The 18,449-nt window shown below is 45.8% G+C and overlaps 1 protein-coding gene across 29 annotated transcripts in view; it reads right to left on the bottom strand.

Moving 5' to 3' along the window:
• The window catches only part of LOC118941092 (microtubule-associated protein 2-like), a 113,778-nt gene that overhangs the window by 72,677 nt on the left and 22,652 nt on the right, over positions 1–18,449 (bottom strand). The window lies entirely within an intron of this gene.

Genomic DNA, 18,449 nt, shown 5'->3' with positions numbered 1-18,449 from the left:
TGGAACCACACAGACAGAGAGAGAAAGAGAGGACTGTGGAACCACACAGAGAGAGAAAGAGAGGACTCTGGAACCACACAGACAGAGAGAGAAAGAGAGGACTCTGGAACCACACAGACAGAGAGAGAAAGAGAGGACTGTGGAACCACACAGACAGAGAGAGAAAGAGAGGACTCTGGAACCACACAGACAGAGAGAGAAAGAGAGGACTGTGGAACCACACAGAGAGAGAAAGAGAGGACTCTGGAATCACTCAGACAGAGAGAGAAAGAGAAGACTGTGGGACCACACAGACAGAGAGAGAAAGAGAAGACTGTGGAACCACACAGAGAGAGAAAGAGAGGACTCTGGAATCACTCAGACAGAGAGAGAAAGAGAGGACTCTGGAATCACACAGACAGAGAGAGAAAGAGAAGACTGTGGAACCACACAGAGAGAGAAAGAGAGGACTCTGGAACCACACAGACAGAGAGAGAAAGAGAAGACTGTGGGACCACACAGACAGAGAGAGAAAGAGAAGACTGTGGAACCACACAGAGAGAGAAAGAGAGGACTCTGGAACCACACAGACAGAGAGAGAAAGAGAAGACTGTGGAACCACACAGAGAGAGAAAGAGAGGACTCTGGAACCACACAGACAGAGAGAGAAAGAGAAGACTGTGGGACCACACAGACAGAGAGAGAAAGAGAAGACTGTGGAACCACACAGAGAGAGAAAGAGAGGACTCTGGAATCACTCAGACAGAGAGAGAAAGAGAGGACTCTGGAATCACACAGACAGAGAGAGAAAGAGAAGACTGTGGAACCACACTGACAGAGAAAGAGAGGACTGTAGAATCTGCAGTAGCACACTGCTAATACTACTAATACAGCCTGCTGAAATACTCCTCCCATTCCCATTACACTAACCTCATACCACACAATGAGATGCAGTGAAATCTCTGCAGTAGAGATACTGTATGTGACATTGTGACCCAGTGTTGGCGGCTTACAGTTGAACAACAGCTAGTTGCTATGATATCCATTTCTTAAGGAGTCTATCCATAGAAACCATATCACCTATTCATTTATTAAGGAGTTTGAAGTAGAAACCGTAGCACTTATCCATTTCTTAAAGAGTTTGAAGTAGAAACCACAGCACCGATCCATTTGTTAAGGAGTGTGTCCATAGAAACAGTAACACCGATCCATTTGTTAAGGAGTGTGTCCATAGAAACAGTAACACCGATCCATTTGTTAAGGAGTGTGTCCATAGAAACAGTAGCACCGATCCATTTGTTAAGGAGTGTGTCCATAGAAACAGTAACACCGATCCATTTGTTAAGGAGTGTGTCCATAGAAACAGTAGAACCGATCCATTTGTTAAGGAGTGTGTCCATAGAAACAGTAGAACCGATCCATTTGTTAAGGAGTGTGTCCATAGAAACAGTAGCACCGATCCATTTGTTAAGGAGTGTGTCCATAGAAACAGTAGCACCGATCCATTTGTTAAGGAGTGTGTCCATAGAAACAGTAGAACCGATCCATTTGTTAAGGAGTGTGTCCATAGAAACAGTAACACCGATCCATTTGTTAAGGAGTGTGTCCATAGAAACAGTAGAACCGATCCATTTGTTAAGGAGTGTGTCCATAGAAACAGTAGCACCGATCCATTTGTTAAGGAGTGTGTCCATAGAAACAGTAGAACCGATCCATTTGTTAAGGAGTGTGTCCATAGAAACAGTAGCACCGATCCATTTGTTAAGGAGTGTGTCCATAGAAACAGTAACACCGATCCATTTGTTAAGGAGTGTGTCCATAGAAACAGTAGCACCGATCCATTTGTTAAGGAGTGTGTCCATAGAAACAGTAACACCGATCCATTTGTTAAGGAGTGTGTCCATAGAAACAGTAGCACCGATCCATTTGTTAAGGAGTGTGTCCATAGAAACAGTAACACCGATCCATTTGTTAAGGAGTGTGTCCATAGAAACAGTAACACCGATCCATTTGTTAAGGAGTGTGTCCATAGAAACAGTAACACCGATCCATTTCTTAAGGAGTGTGTCCATAGAAACAGTAACACCGATCCATTTGTTAAGGAGTGTGTCCATAGAAACAGTAGCACCGATCCATTTGTTAAGGAGTGTGTCCATAGAAACAGTAACACCGATCCATTTGTTAAGGAGTGTGTCCATAGAAACAGTAGCACCGATCCATTTGTTAAGGAGTGTGTCCATAGAAACAGTAGAACCGATCCATTTGTTAAGGAGTGTGTCCATAGAAACAGTAACACCGATCCATTTGTTAAGGAGTGTGTCCATAGAAACAGTAGCACCGATCCATTTCTTAAGGAGTGTGTCCATAGAAACAGTAGAACCGATCCATTTGTTAAGGAGTGTGTCCATAGAAACCACAGCACCGATCCATTTGTTAAGGAGTGTGTCCATAGAAACAGTAGAACCGATCCATTTGTTAAGGAGTGTGTCCATAGAAACCACAGCACCGATCCATTTGTTAAGGAGTGTGTCCATAGAAACAGTAGCACCGATCCATTTCTTAAGGAGTGTGTCCATAGAAACAGTAACACCGATCCATTTGTTAAGGAGTGTGTCCATAGAAACAGTAACACCGATCCATTTCTTAAGGAGTGTGTCCATAGAAACAGTAGCACCAATCCATTTGTTAAGGAGTGTGTCCATAGAAACAGTAACACCGATCCATTTGTTAAGGAGTGTGTCCATAGAAACAGTAACACCGACCCATTTGTTAAGGAGTGTGTCCATAGAAACAGTAACACCGATCCATTTGTTAAGGAGTGTGTCCATAGAAACAGTAACACCGACCCATTTGTTAAGGAGTGTGTCCATAGAAACAGTAACACCGATCCATTTGTTAAGGAGTGTGTCCATAGAAACAGTAACACCGATCCATTTGTTAAGGAGTGTGTCCATAGAAACAGTAACACCGATCCATTTGTTAAGGAGTGTGTCCATAGAAACAGTAGAACCGATCCATTTGTTAAGGAGTGTGTCCATAGAAACAGTAGAACCGATCCATTTGTTAAGGAGTGTGTCCATAGAAACAGTAACACCGATCCATTTGTTAAGGAGTGTGTCCATAGAAACAGTAACACCGATCCATTTGTTAAGGAGTGTGTCCATAGAAACAGTAGCACCGATCCATTTGTTAAGGAGTGTGTCCATAGAAACCACAGCACCGATCCATTTGTTAAGGAGTGTGTCCATAGAAACAGTAGAACCGATCCATTTGTTAAGGAGTGTGTCCATAGAAACAGTAGCACTGATCCATTTGTTAAGGAGTGTGTCCATAGAAACAGTAACACCGATCCATTTGTTAAGGAGTGTGTCCATAGAAACAGTAGCACCGATCCATTTGTTAAGGAGTGTGTCCATAGAAACAGTAACACCGATCCATTTGTTAAGGAGTGTGTCCATAGAAACAGTAACACCGATCCATTTGTTAAGGAGTGTGTCCATAGAAACAGTAACACCGATCCATTTGTTAAGGAGTGTGTCCATAGAAACAGTAGCACCGATCCATTTGTTAAGGAGTGTGTCCATAGAAACAGTAACACCGATCCATTTGTTAAGGAGTGTGTCCATAGAAACAGTAGCACCGATCCATTTGTTAAGGAGTGTGTCCATAGAAACAGTAGAACCGATCCATTTGTTAAGGAGTGTGTCCATAGAAACAGTAACACCGATCCATTTGTTAAGGAGTGTGTCCATAGAAACAGTAACACCGATCCATTTGTTAAGGAGTGTGTCCATAGAAACAGTAGCACCGATCCATTTGTTAAGGAGTGTGTCCATAGAAACAGTAGCACCGATCCATTTGTTAAGGAGTGTGTCCATAGAAACAGTAGCACCGATCCATTTGTTAAGGAGTGTGTCCATAGAAACAGTAGCACCGATCCATTTGTTAAGGAGTGTGTCCATAGAAACAGTAGCACCGATCCATTTGTTAAGGAGTGTGTCCATAGAAACAGTAACACCGATCCATTTGTTAAGGAGTGTGTCCATAGAAACAGTAGAACCGATCCATTTGTTAAGGAGTGTGTCCATAGAAACAGTAACACCGATCCATTACTTAAGGAGTGTGTCCATAGAAACAGTAACACCGATCCATTTCTTAAGGAGTGTGTCCATAGAAACAGTAACACCGATCCATTACTTAAGGAGTTTGAAGTAGAGCGTGCTCCCTCATCTCCTATTCATATCACAATGTTGTGGTGCTCAAGCAAGTGGCATGGACCAAGATAAGGGAGAGGGCTATGGAAAAAGGAGGGAGGAGAGAGAGAGAGAGAGGGGGACGGTAGAGTTAGCTCTCTCTCCCTTCCTCCTATTTCCCTTCCATCCTGACAAAGTAAGTGGTTGTTCAAGACCAGGACAGACCAGGATAGTGGACCAGGACAGACGAGGATAGTGGACCAGGATAGTGGACCAGGACAGACCAGGACAGCCAGGACAGACCAGGATAGTGGACGAGGACAGACCAGGACAGACCAGGACAGACTAGAACAGCCACGACAGACCGGGACAGTGGACCAGGACAGTGGACCAGGACAGTGGACCGGGACAGTGGACCAGGACAGACTAGGACAGCCAGGACAGACCGGGACAGTGGACCAGGACAGTGGACCAGGATAGTGGACCAGGACAGTGGACCAGGACAGACCAGGACAGTGGACCAGGACCAACCTCAGCCTAACTCTCTAATAAACATGTCACTGTCTCAGAACTTCAGGTCATCATCCTCTTCATGCCCAAAAACAATAGTGATGGAGTGAAAACACGCGACTTTAACAATGGTCTAGACGACATTTCTACAGCAAACATCCTAATACGAGTGCTGCCTAAGCCACATATGGCAGTAGTCCTAGCCCAGCAGAAAGGAATGATCCCCCACCTCTCCCTATGGACTAACTCAGTGAGTTAAAGGGGTAAAGGGGTGAAAGGGTTAATGAAACCCCAGTGAGGTGCAGACAAAGTCCTGTCAACACCACCTCTGAGCAGACTCATGCCAGCCTTGATTAGAACCTGCTGCAGCAGCTAAGTGCTAACGCTAAGCTAACGCTAAGCCATATTCCTTGTGAGTTAGCGTAGCCGCTAGCAGCTAATCTCCCTCAGCAGCCACTGGGGAAGCAGCTGCCGCACAGCGCCAATCTGCTCCCACATTGTCAACAGACAGGCAGAGACCGGCTGCAGCCACCACACTGCATACTAGGTCTTCACACTTTGTTTACCCACCAGCACTGTGGCATCTGCTCCTCTTTACATTACTAAATGTTAGCTCAGTGTGTTAGAAGCTAGTTAGTGACTAGGCTAGTGGTTTTAGCCTGTAGGCGTTGTAGAACATGCTAAATGGTTCATAGGGGTCTCAGAAGAAGCATCTCTGAAAGAGACATACATGAATTTCTATGGTGTTCAGGAGTTTCTTATGGGCTCAAATCCCATTGCTGAGCCCCAGGCTAATCTCAAATTAAGAGGTAATCCCATTGGCAGGATTGGAGGGTGCAGGGGGTGATAGAGTCAGTCAAATTGAAGTCAACACTGTGATCTGGATTAAAGGAGCAGATCATATCATCTCAATTAAACTAGATGATTGTTTTCTGAATCATCCAGATATGTATTACAGATTAAACTCAAAGCAAAGACAACCCCAAAAACATTGGTGAGCATTCCTTCGACCACATCTACTGATGACTCATACATAGGGCACCTAACCCTCCTTCCATTCTTTACTGTTGACATTGTTTTGAACATGGTTAGGAGTGGTAGGGAAGATGTTTGATGTAAAGAGTGCTGTCTAAGCCATTCAGTTTACAGTTCCTCTCCAACACTTATATCCTGTTTACACCTTTTGTCAAACAACCCCTGTTCACCTGTAGGGATGAGCCTATCCATCCTCCATCTCTCCATAACCACTGACAGCAGCTGTTCCTCTGGCACCTGTGTGTCTGGGTAATCCTACCGTAGGAAGCCTTCCTGGACCACGTTGCATCACAGAGGCTCCACCGACCAACATGGCACCAGCAGTGGAACTGTAGCTCAGCTGAGCAGCGAGGCCACTTTATGGATTCCCTTGAGAATCTAATCTATCTGTGCAGGTCTGGAGGGCTGGAGGGTAGGAAAACAAACTGGTGTCTGAAGGACTGTGGTTTAGAGAGCCATTACTGCCATGTAAGAAATGTGAATACTGCTATTGTGCCACTCAGAGTGTAATCTCAGGCACTAGACAATTCCTCCCCAAACTGTAGCCTGGGAAACTGAGAAAGGGATACCTCATAACATGATGCCCCAGTAAATCTCCACTACCAGACAAGGGTCTGGATATTGACAGACACTGACATCTCCCTGTATGCCAACTCATTAGTCATGGTCAAGGCCATGGTCATTGGTCAGGTGTTTTAAAGGGATAGTTCACCCAAATATTAGCATTTTCCACACGTCATGTCCAAATCATCCAAAAGTATCTCAAATTGACTGTAAAGCTCGACAAAGTCACTTGTGCAAACAGTGCCAGAGAAACTAAACCAAAGCATTTTTTTAGTTGTAATTTTATTTAACCTTTAATTAACTAGGCAAGTCCGTTAAGAACAAATTCTTACTTACAATGACAGCCTAGACGGCCTAAGCATGGATTGCTGTCATACCTTGTCCATAGATTTACAGGGTAAGGAAAGGAAGGAAATAGGGTAATCTAGCCCTTCAAAGAGTCATACAGACTCAGATGCAATAAGGCTGACTGACGCCTGCTAGCTAATGACTCAGGATCCACTCATTAGGATCACCTAGTAAAAGGGGATTCCTTGATTTGCTTCCTACTCATACAGCCCACAGTCGATGCTGTGGTCAGGCTGTCCATCACCAGCGTCTCTCCTACAATCCTCCATTTGGTTCGATCCTTTGGGGATGGATACAGGCTACCTACTAATGCCATTTGGATGAATACAAATTAAATACAAATTTGCAGAAATGTGTAAAAATGAATGATAAGTAAAAATGAACCTTCTATGTTTAATTAGATGTTAAGACCTCATCCTGGTTTTCAGAGGTCAACAAAGCATACCAAAACAAATAGTGTAAGTTGTCAAGAAGGATTTGAATCTCAGGGATATAATATGAAGACAGTCAGAGGGTAGACCCTGTGGTGAGATGGGGTTGTGATCTGTACTAAGCCCACAGCACCAGCCCTGTACCCTGTACCCCACCCCTGTACCCCAGCCCTGTACCCCAGCCCTGTACCCCAGCCCTGTACCCCAGCCCTGTACCCCAGCCTTGAACCCTAGCCCTGTACCCCAGCCCTGTACCCCAGCCTTGAACCCTAGCCCTGTACACCAGCCCTGTACCCCAGCCTTGAACCCTAGCCCTGTACCCTGGACCCAGCCTTGAACCCTAGCCCTGTACCCCAGTCCTGCACCCTAGCCCTGTACCCTAGCCATGTATCCTAGCCGCAACCTTGAACCATAGCCCTGTACCCTAGCCCTGTACCCGAGTCCTGCACCCTAGCCGCAACCTTGAACCATAGCCCTGTACCCTAGCCCTGTACCCCAGTCCTGCGTGATAGGTAGGTAGAGAGTGATATGTAAGTAGAGAGTGAGGTAGAGAGTGATAGGTAGGTAGAGAGTGAGGTAGAGAGTGATAGGTAGGTAGAGAGTGATAGGTAGGTAAAGAGTGATAGGTAGGTAGAGAGTGATAGGTAAGTAGAGAGTGACATGTAAGTAGAGACTGATAGGTAGGTAGAGAGTGATAGGTAGGTAGAGGGTGATAGGTAGGTAGAGAGTGATAGGTAGGTAAAGAGTGATAGGTAGGTAGAGAGTGATATGTAAGTAGAGAGTGATAGGTAGGTAAAGAGTGATAGGTAGGTAGAGAGTGGTATGTAAGTAGAGAGTGATATGTAAGTAGAGAGTGATATGTAAGTAGAGAGTGATAGGTAGGTAGAGAGTGATAGATAGGTAGAGAGTGATAGGTAAGTAGAGAGGGAGAGGTAGGTAGAGAGGGATAGGTAGGTAAAGAGTGATAGGTAGGTAAAGAGTGGTAGGTAGGTAGAGAATGGTAGGTAGAGAGTGATAGGTAGGTAGAGAGTGATAGGTAAGTAGAGAGGGATAGGTAGGTATAGAGTGATAGGTAGGTAGAGAATGATAGGTAGGTAGAGAGTGATAGGTAGGTAGAGAATGGTAGGTAGAGAGTGATAGGTAGGTAGAGAGTGATAGGTAGGTAGAGAGGGATAGGTAGGTAGAGAGGGATAGGTAGGTAGAGAACAATATATTCTATTTTGGCTCTACTTGAGTGAGAATGGTTTCCAGATGGTTGACCATTGGAAGTCCCTAAGAGGTACAGTATCTGCTCTGCTGCACCCCTAACAGTCAACATGAAAAACGAATAAACACTGTCTGTTTTCCTATAAGAACCCTGAGAATATACATTCTCTATCCTGTCCCTAGCCAAGAACACACAGCAAATACACTCATTGGCCAAGCACGTGGGGTGAAGCTGTTAACACAAATCTAGAGCCGCAATGACAAGACTGACTGTTGCCAATTTCAATCCTCAATATCCCAAATGGAACCCTATTCCCTATATAGTGCACTACTTTAGACCAGAGTCTATGAGGTGCACAACTTTAGACCAGAGTCTATGAGGTGCACTACTTTAGACCAGAGTCTATGAGGTGCACAACTTTAGACCAGAGTCTATGAGGTGCACTACTTTAGACCAGAGTCTATGAGGTACACAACTTTAGACCAGAGTCTATGAGGTGCACTACTTTAGACCAGAGTCTATGAGGTGCACTACTTTAGACCAGATCTATGAGGTGCACTACTTTAGACCAGAGTCTATGAGGTGCACTACTTTAGACCAGAGTCTATGAGGTGCACTACTTTAGACCAGAGTCTATGAGGTGCACTACTTTAGACCAGAGTCTATGGGGTACACTACTTTAGACCAGAGTCTATGGGGTACACTACATAGGGCCTAGGGTGCCATTAGGGGTGCATCACTTATTTAACTGTAGGACTGGCAGAGGCCCATAGATTGCCACTGAATGGAATTATGGGAAAGTCCTGACTCTCTCTTTCTAACACACACACACACTAGGGAGTGAGCTGCTGGATGAGGAGTCCATAGACCGTGTCTGTCTCCCTCTCTCCCACCTTTTCTATAATTCCCATGTTATTCCCTCATTCTCCTTCTGATACAGGCAGCACACAGGAAACTCCTCAGTTTCCTTCTGATACAGGCAGCACACAGGAAACTCCTCATTCTCCTTCTGATACAGGCAGCACACAGGAAACTCCTCATTCTCCTTCTGATACAGGCAGCACACAGGAAACTCCACATTCTCCTTCTGATACAAGCAGCACACAGGAAACTCCTCATTCTCCTCCTGATATAGACAGCACACAGGAAACTCCTCATATGGGAAATATGCCTCTGAGAGGTCCATTTAGAACAGAGGCAGAGGGATTTGGAAGGGGAGCGGAAGTGTAGAGAGGGGTCATGTTTATGACACGGAGGAGGGAGAGGGGTGATGCAGAAAGGGGGAAGAGAGGGGGAGAGAGGGGGAATAGAGGGGGTAGAGAGCGTTCAACTGGTTTAATGGAGTTTCATAAACTTGTATAATATGTGTTAGGGCGTGTGCCTGCCAGTGCGTATGTGTGTGTGTATATGCGCACACGTCTGTGGGTTTGAAATGGTGCATGTGGTGTGTGTGTGCGTGCCCGTATGTACTCCCCCGTGTGCACGTTTTACGGCAACCACCGGGTGTAGCCCATGGGCTTTGAAGTGTCTCTAAAACACAGGCTACTGTAGACCATCAAGAGGATTCCAGATGACTCACTGCCTCAGAGGCCATGCAGGCCAATGGAAAAACAGCAACATCAAATCTCACTGAGAAACACTGCCTGACCTGAGACTACCCCAGAACAGGTTAGTTTATCTGACACTACCCCAGAACAGGTTAGTTTATCTGACACTACCCCAGAACAGGTTAGTTTAGCTGACACTACACCAGAACAGGTTAGTTTATCTGACACTACCCCAGAACAGGTTAGTTTAGCTGACACTACCCCAGAACAGGTTAGTTTAGCTCATACTATCCCAGAACAGGTTAGTTTAGCTCATACTACCCCAGAACAGGTTAGTTTAGCTGACACTACCCCAGAACAGGTTAGTTTAGCTGACACTGCCCCAGGACTGTTTAGTTTAGCTCATACTCCCCCAGAACAGATGCACTACCAATGACTCACTCAATCCCTCCCTGTACAGGGAGACTCAAATTAGTAGTGGCGTTAGACTATGTGTGATACACACAGACAGTCAGCGTATGCAGCAGTCCCTGATCCTTCAGAACAGATAACTACAGCCAACTGCTCATCAAATGTGATCCCAGAAAAACAAAACAAATAGAAAGATTACGAGACATTGCTACAATTCAAAGCTACAAATGTCCCTTCAGATCTGTGCCTTCCTATCTGCTCATTGGGTAAGAAAAGAAAGAAAACAGACTGGAAAGGCCCTGGTTATTAACCCATGTAAGAAGCTCTGAAAGGCCCTGGTTGTAAACCCATGTAAGAAGCTCTGAAAGACCCTGGTTATAAACCCATGTAAGAAGCTCTGAAAGGCCCTGGTTGTAAACCCATGTAAGAAGCTCTGAAAGACCCTGGTTATAAACCCATGTAAGAAGCTCTGGAAAGACCCTGGTTGTAAACCCATGTAAGAAGCTCTGAAAGACCCTGGTTATAAACCCATGTAAGAAGCTCTGAAAGACCCTGGTTATAAACCCATGTAAGAAGCTCTGAAAGGCCCTGGTTGTAAACCCATGTAAGAAGCTCTGAAAGACCCTGGTTATAAACCCATGTAAGAAGCTCTGGAAAGACCCTGGTTGTAAACCCATGTAAGAAGCTCTGAAAGGCCCTGGTTGTAAACCCATGTAAGAAGCTCTGAAAGACCCTGGTTATAAACCCATGTAAGAAGCTCTGGAAAGACCCTGGTTGTAAACCCATGTAAGAAGCTCTGAAAGGCCCTGGTTGTAAACCCATGTAAGAAGCTCTGAAAGGCCCTGGTTGTAAACCCATGTAAGAAGCTCTGAAAGGCCCTGGTTGTAAACCCATGTAAGAAGCTCTGAAAGGCCCTGGTTGTAAACCCATGTAAGAAGCTCTGGAAAGGCCCTGGTTGTAAACCCATGTAAGAAGCTCTGAAAGGCCCTGGTTGTAAACCCATGTAAGAAGCTCTGAAAGGCCCTGGTTGTAAACCCATGTAAGAAGCTCTGAAAGACCCTGGTTATAAACCCATGTAAGAAGCTCTGAAAGGCCCTGGTTGTAAACCCATGTAAGAAGCTCTGGAAAGGCCCTGGTTGTAAACCCATGTAAGAAGCTCTGGAAAGACCCTGGTTGTAAACCCATGTAAGAAGCTCTGAAAGGCCCTGGTTGTAAACCAGACGGGCCACCTGGGGGCGGCCCGTCCGGAAGTCCAGGATCCAGTTGCAGAGGGAGGTGTTTAGTCCCAGGGTCCTTAGCTTAGTGATGAGATTCGTGGGCACTATGGTGTTGAACGCTGAGCTGTTGTCAATTAACGGCATTCTCACATAGGCATTTATTTTGTCCAGGTGGGAAAGGGCAGTGTGGAATGCGATTGAGATTGCGTAATCTGTGGATCTGTTGGGGCGGTATGCAAATTGGAGTGGATCTAGGGTATCCGGGAGGATGCTGTTGATGTGAGCCATGACCAGCCTTCCAAAGTACTTCATGGCTTTAGAGGAGAGTACTACGGGGCAGTAGTCATTTAGGCAGGTTACTTTCGCTTCCTTAGGTACAGGGACTATGGTGGTCTGCTTGAAACATGTAGATATTACAGACTCAGTCAGGGAGAGGTTGAAAATGTCAGTGAAGACACTTGCCAGTTGGTCCGTGCATGCTTTGAGTACATGTCCTGGTAATCTATCTGGCTTTGTGAATGTTGACTTGTTTATTAATAAAGGTCTTGCTCACATCGGCTACCGAGAGCATTATCACACAGTCATCCAGAAAAGCTGGTGAACTCGTGCATGCTTCAGTGTTGCTTGCCTCGAAGCGAGCATAAAAGGCATTTAGCTTGTCTGGTAGGCTCGCGTCACTGGGCAGCTCGCGTCTGGGTTTCCCTTTGCAGTTCGTAAGAGTTTTCAAGCCCTTTCACATCCGACGATTGTCAGAGCCGGTATAGTAGGATTCAATCTTAATCCTGTATTGACGCTTTGCTTGTTTGATGGTTCGTCTGAGGGCATAGTGGGATTTCTTATAGGCTTCCGGATTAGTGTTCCCACTCCTTGAAAGCGGAAGCTCTAGCCTTTAGCTCAATGCGGATGTTGCCTGTAATCCATGGCTTCTGGTTGTGATATGTACGTATGGTCACTGTGGTGTGGACTTCGTCGATACACTTATTGATGAGGCCAATGACTGAGGTGTTATACTCCTCAATGTTCATTGGATGAATCCTGGAACATATTCCAGTCTGTGCTATCAAAACATGTTGGCAAGTAAAACGGAAGGCAGTGGGAGTTTACTCGCTCACCTACGGATTCTCAAAAGGCAGCCCGATCTGCGTCCTCTTTTCCTCCATCTTTTCTTCACGCAAATGAAGAGGATCTGGGCATGTTCCCAGGAGAGCAGTAAATCTTTCTCGTTGGACTCGTTAAAGGAAAAAGCTTCTTCCAGTTCGTGGTGAATAATCCCAGTTCGGATGTTCTTTTTTCGGTCATATGAGACGGTAGCACACCCAATGGAACCAACGAAAATTCTCAATCAAGGTACTTTCACCATGGCCACCCTGACATACAAATGACCCCTTCTAAATATTTATAATAACACGCATGCCATTCATTATGGAAGATATGGGCTGCTACATCCTTGATCGATTGACGGTCTAAAAAGCAAAGACCACTTCAACCACTGGGAGACCCCACCACTGGGAGACCCCACCACTGGGAGACCCCACAACTGGGAGACCCCACCACTGGGAGACCCCACCACTGGGAGACCCCACCACTGGGAGACCCCACAACTGGGAGACCCCACCACTTACGAGACATTGCTACAATTCAAAGCTACAAATGTCCCTTCAGATCTGTGCCTTCCTATCTGCTCATTGGGTAAGAAAAGAAAGAAAACAGACTGGAAAGGCCCTGGTTATTAACCCATGTAAGAAGCTCTGAAAGGCCCTGGTTGTAAACCCATGTAAGAAGCTCTGAAAGACCCTGGTTATAAACCCATGTAAGAAGCTCTGAAAGGCCCTGGTTGTAAACCCATGTAAGAAGCTCTGAAAGACCCTGGTTATAAACCCATGTAAGAAGCTCTGGAAAGACCCTGGTTGTAAACCCATGTAAGAAGCTCTGAAAGACCCCGGTTATAAACCCATGTAAGAAGCTCTGGAAAGACCCTGGTTATAAACTCATGTAAGAAGCTCTGAAAGACCCTGGTATAAACCCATGTAAGAAGCTCTGAAAGACCCTGGTTATAAACCCATGTAAGAAGCTCTGAAAGACCCTGGTTATAAACCCATGTAAGAAGCTCTGAAAGGCCCTGGTTGTAAACCCATGTAAGAAGCTCTGAAAGACCCTGGTTATAAACCCATGTAAGAAGCTCTGGAAAGACCCTGGTTGTAAACCCATGTAAGAAGCTCTGAAAGGCCCTGGTTGTAAACCCATGTAAGAAGCTCTGAAAGACCCTGGTTATAAACCCATGTAAGAAGCTCTGGAAAGACCCTGGTTGTAAACCCATGTAAGAAGCTCTGAAAGGCCCTGGTTGTAAACCCATGTAAGAAGCTCTGAAAGGCCCTGGTTGTAAACCCATGTAAGAAGCTCTGAAAGGCCCTGGTTGTAAACCCATGTAAGAAGCTCTGAAAGGCCCTGGTTGTAAACCCATGTAAGAAGCTCTGGAAAGGCCCTGGTTGTAAACCCATGTAAGAAGCTCTGAAAGGCCCTGGTTGTAAACCCATGTAAGAAGCTCTGAAAGGCCCTGGTTGTAAACCCATGTAAGAAGCTCTGAAAGACCCTGGTTATAAACCCATGTAAGAAGCTCTGAAAGGCCCTGGTTGTAAACCCATGTAAGAAGCTCTGGAAAGGCCCTGGTTGTAAACCCATGTAAGAAGCTCTGGAAAGACCCTGGTTGTAAACCCATGTAAGAAGCTCTGAAAGACCCTGGTTATAAACCCATGTAAGAAGCTCTGAAAGGCCCTGGTTGTAAACCCATGTAAGAAGCTCTGGAAAGGCCCTGGTTGTAAACCCATGTAAGAAGCTCTGGAAAGGCCCTGGTTGTAAACCCATGTAAGAAGCTCTGAAAGGCCCTGGTTGTAAACCCATGTAAGAAGCTCTGGAAAGGCCCTGGTTGTAAACCCATGTAAGAAGCTCTGGAAAGGCCCTGGTTGTAAACCCATGTAAGAAGCTCTGAAAGGCCCTGGTTGTAAACCCATGTAAGAAGCTCTGGAAAGGCCCTGGTTGTAAACCCATGTAAGAAGCTCTGGAAAGGCCCTGGTTGTAAACCCATGTAAGAAGCTCTGAAAGGCCCTGGTTGTAAACCCATGTAAGAAGCTCTGGAAAGGCCCTGGTTATAAACCCATGTAAGAAGCTCTGGAAAGACCCTGGTTATAAACCCATGTAAGAAGCTCTGAAAGGCCCTGGTTGTAAACCCATGTAAGAAGCTCTGAAAGACCCTGGTTATAAACCCATGTAAGAAGCTCTGGAAAGACCCTGGTTGTAAACCCATGTAAGAAGCTCTGAAAGACCCCGGTTATAAACCCATGTAAGAAGCTCTGGAAAGACCCTGGTTATAAACTCATGTAAGAAGCTCTGAAAGACCCTGGTATAAACCCATGTAAGAAGCTCTGAAAGACCCTGGTTATAAACCCATGTAAGAAGCTCTGAAAGACCCTGGTTATAAACCCATGTAAGAAGCTCTGAAAGGCCCTGGTTGTAAACCCATGTAAGAAGCTCTGAAAGACCCTGGTTATAAACCCATGTAAGAAGCTCTGGAAAGACCCTGGTTGTAAACCCATGTAAGAAGCTCTGAAAGGCCCTGGTTGTAAACCCATGTAAGAAGCTCTGAAAGACCCTGGTTATAAACCCATGTAAGAAGCTCTGGAAAGACCCTGGTTGTAAACCCATGTAAGAAGCTCTGAAAGGCCCTGGTTGTAAACCCATGTAAGAAGCTCTGAAAGGCCCTGGTTGTAAACCCATGTAAGAAGCTCTGAAAGGCCCTGGTTGTAAACCCATGTAAGAAGCTCTGAAAGGCCCTGGTTGTAAACCCATGTAAGAAGCTCTGGAAAGGCCCTGGTTGTAAACCCATGTAAGAAGCTCTGAAAGGCCCTGGTTGTAAACCCATGTAAGAAGCTCTGAAAGGCCCTGGTTGTAAACCCATGTAAGAAGCTCTGAAAGACCCTGGTTATAAACCCATGTAAGAAGCTCTGAAAGGCCCTGGTTGTAAACCCATGTAAGAAGCTCTGGAAAGGCCCTGGTTGTAAACCCATGTAAGAAGCTCTGGAAAGACCCTGGTTGTAAACCCATGTAAGAAGCTCTGAAAGACCCTGGTTATAAACCCATGTAAGAAGCTCTGAAAGGCCCTGGTTGTAAACCCATGTAAGAAGCTCTGGAAAGGCCCTGGTTGTAAACCCATGTAAGAAGCTCTGGAAAGGCCCTGGTTGTAAACCCATGTAAGAAGCTCTGAAAGGCCCTGGTTGTAAACCCATGTAAGAAGCTCTGGAAAGGCCCTGGTTGTAAACCCATGTAAGAAGCTCTGGAAAGGCCCTGGTTGTAAACCCATGTAAGAAGCTCTGAAAGGCCCTGGTTGTAAACCCATGTAAGAAGCTCTGGAAAGGCCCTGGTTGTAAACCCATGTAAGAAGCTCTGGAAAGGCCCTGGTTGTAAACCCATGTAAGAAGCTCTGAAAGGCCCTGGTTGTAAACCCATGTAAGAAGCTCTGGAAAGGCCCTGGTTATAAACCCATGTAAGAAGCTCTGGAAAGACCCTGGTTATAAACCCATGTAAGAAGCTCTGAAAGGCCCTGGTTGTAAACCCATGTAAGAAGCTCTGAAAGACCCTGGTTATAAACCCATGTAAGAAGCTCTGGAAAGACCCTGGTTGTAAACCCATGTAAGAAGCTCTGAAAGACCCTGGTTATAAACCCATGTAAGAAGCTCTGAAAGGCCCTGGTTGTAAACCCATGTAAGAAGCTCTGGAAAGGCCCTGGTTGTAAACCCATGTAAGAAGCTCTGGAAAGGCCCTGGTTGTAAACCCATGTAAGAAGCTCTGAAAGGCCCTGGTTGTAAACCCATGTAAGAAGCTCTGGAAAGGCCCTGGTTGTAAACCCATGTAAGAAGCTCTGGAAAGGCCCTGGTTGTAAACCCATGTAAGAAGCTCTGAAAGGCCCTGGTTGTAAACCCATGTAAGAAGCTCTGGAAAGGCCCTGGTTGTAAACCCATGTAAGAAGCTCTGAAAGACCCTGGTTGTAAACCCATGTAAGAAGCTCTGAAAGGCCCTGGTTGTAAACCCATGTAAGAAGCTCTGGAAAGGCCCTGGTTATAAACCCATGTAAGAAGCTCTGGAAAGACCCTGGTTATAAACCCATGTAAGAAGCTCTGAAAGGCCCTGGTTGTAAACCCATGTAAGAAGCTCTGAAAGACCCTGGTTATAAACCCATGTAAGAAGCTCTGAAAGGCCCTGGTTGTAAACCCATGTAAGAAGCTCTGAAAGACCCTGGTTGTAAACCCATGTAAGAAGCTCTGAAAGACCCTGGTTGTAAACCCATGTAAGAAGCTCTGAAAGGCCCTGGTTATAAACCCATGTAAGAAGCTCTGAAAGACCCTGGTTGTAAACCCATGTAAGAAGCTCTGAAAGACCCTGGTTGTAAACCCATGTAAGAAGCTCTGAAAGACCCTGGTTGTGAACCCATGTAAGAAGCTCTGAAAGACCCTGGTTGTAAACCCATGTAAGAAGCTCTGAAAGGCCCTGGTTGTAAACCCATGTAAGAAGCTCTGAAAGGCCCTGGTTGTAAACCCATGTAAGAAGCTCTGAAAGGCCCTGGTTATAAACCCATGTAAGAAGCTCTGGAAAGACCCTGGTTATAAACCCATGTAAGAAGCTCTGGAAAGACCCTGGTTATAAACCCATGTAAGAAGCTCTGAAAGGCCCTGGTTATAAACCCATGTAAGAAGCTCTGAAAGACCCTGGTTGTAAACCCATGTAAGAAGCTCTGAAAGGCCCTGGTTATAAACCCATGTAAGAAGCTCTGAAAGGCCCTGGTTGTAAACCCATGTAAGAAGCCTAACATGCAGCAGATATGGATGGGGTATGTCTTTAGCGTGGGGGGTTAATAGCTGTAATTTGTAGGAGGCATGTTGTCATGTTGTCTCTGCTAAGTCTTTCCTGTGGGGCTCCTAGACCCTCCATTGAGCCCTCTCATGGCCCCATCTGGTCCACATTAGTACCCAAGCATGAGGTTCCAGGACCTGAATACTGGTGGACACACACTGGGCCTAACTGGAGGAATGACCACAACACCCCCTGGTCAATGGGTCGGCATGTCAGATCTGTCAGATCAATATCTCACACTGATTAGTCTTTTGTCAAATAATAATATAATAATATATGCCATATACTTCCAAAGCCATCTACAGTCATGCATGTATACATTTTTCATATGGGTGGTCCCAGACGGAATCCACTCCACGGGCCTTTGGCCTAAAAAGCACCATCCTCTACCAACTGAGCTACACGGAACCAATTTGTCAGTGTCTCATAGGGAAGGAAGTGTTCATCTTCTCATCAGCCATTGGTTCATTACTAAAGGGAGTGTGAGGTTTAGCAGATAATGATTCACAGATCTAGAGCAGTGAGGACACACGTGTCACTGTAACTGAGAGAAGAGGTCGTCTCTGGAAGTCATCATCCCAGCAGACAGAGGTTAGAGACAGCTGTAAAGTCTCTGGAAGTCATCAGCCCAGCAGACAGAGGTTAGAGACAGCTGTAAAGTCTCTGGAAGTCATCAGCCCAGCAGACAGAGGTTAGAGACAGCTGTAAAGTCTCTAGAAGTCATCAGCCCAGCAGACAGAGGTTAGAGACAGCTGTAAAGTCTCTGGAAATCATCAGCCCAGCAGACAGCTGCAAAGGACTTTTACTGCCCTGGAGAGGATGCCACACACACGCTCGCGCACACATACATAGGTGATCAGGCCTACCACTGTTGTGTCATCAGCAAACTTAATGATGGTGTTGGAGTCATGTTTGGCCATGCAGTCATGGATGAACAGGGAGTACAGGAGGCGACTAAGTACACACCCCTGAGGGGCCGCAGTGTTAAGGATCAGTGTGGCAGACGTGTTGTTGCCTTCCCTTACCACCTGGGGGCGGCCCGTCCGGAAGTCCAGGATCCAGTTGCAGAGGGAGGTGTTTAGTCCCAGGGTCCTTAGCTTAGTGAT

This window comes from Oncorhynchus mykiss, chromosome 18 (assembly GCF_057628025.1).
Source record: "Oncorhynchus mykiss isolate SJ-2025 chromosome 18, ASM5762802v1, whole genome shotgun sequence".
NCBI lineage: Eukaryota > Metazoa > Chordata > Actinopteri > Salmoniformes > Salmonidae > Oncorhynchus > Oncorhynchus mykiss.
The sequence above is the reverse complement of the archived record's forward strand: the minus strand, read 5'-3'. Positions and strand labels throughout refer to the sequence as shown.